The sequence below is a fragment of the Hypomesus nipponensis genome, chromosome 3, assembly GCF_054491055.1.
Source record: "Hypomesus nipponensis isolate SF chromosome 3, ASM5449105v1, whole genome shotgun sequence".
NCBI lineage: Eukaryota > Metazoa > Chordata > Actinopteri > Osmeriformes > Osmeridae > Hypomesus > Hypomesus nipponensis.
The window spans coordinates 14,288,447-14,289,512 of NC_140363.1; positions in this window are offsets into that span (position 1 = coordinate 14,288,447).

A 1,066-nucleotide genomic window follows, 5' to 3' on the forward strand; every position below is an offset into this window, starting at 1 on the left:
TCGTCGCCACTGGGCTCCAGTTACATGCTCTCGCGAGAGTACACTAGTAGTAACAAACCAGACTTTACATTAAATATATACATAACAAATATCTCTTTCCTTTTTTTGTCATGAATTAGGAGTATTTGTACACTAATGGATAGTGTGTATGTTCGTCCATTATAGGATGCCATATTAACCCATCCTATGGATAACTATTTAAATGTAAATCGATTTAAATGGTGTGATTTTGTTCTCTCTAGGTTGCACCACAGTGTCAGTGGCTTTCAAGTACATGTTGGGAGATAATGTAGCCTTCTGGCTAGACCTCAGCATGACCTCATGAGCTGGGCAAGCAAATTGCTAAAATAGTTTGTTTAAAAAATACAAAAAACCTGCCATCTTATTATAAAGTGTGTGACAAATCTTTGTTATTTTTATTATGCTGTTTTAGCAAAACTTGGATTCATATACATTTACATTTATTCATTTAGCAGCTATTTATCCAAAGCGACTTCCAAGAGAGAGCTTTACAAAGTGCATAGGTCACTGATAATAACAACAAGAGCCCCAATATAGACTATACCTGCACCCGGCAGTTCTGTAAAACTATCAGAGATGACAATAGTAGACACATCCTTCACTGAAGTAGAAGTACAGATACTCATGTTTAAAACGACTCGGGTAAAAGTTGAAGTTCTGACTACACTTTACCACTGAAGCTAAAGTAAAGAGGTATGGGCTCTGACATAGCCTTGAGTAAAAAGTAGCCATTACTACTAGACCTAGGCTACCTGTAATGGACGTCACATCACATTAAAACATAATACAAAAGAATAATACAAACTATACGCAGCGCATTCGCCAGGAATCCTTTTTGATACCGACAATTTCCCTCAAATAATATTTATCATGCCACCAAATTCAGATTAAAACGTAAGTGACGAGCCTGGTTTTATGATGTAATAAGTACAATATACATATATTTGAGTAAAAAAATGTAAGGAGTGAAATTACAAAGTTGATAGAAAAAATTAATAGTGAAGTAAAGTAGACTTCTGATACCAGAAAGATCTACGGTACTTCC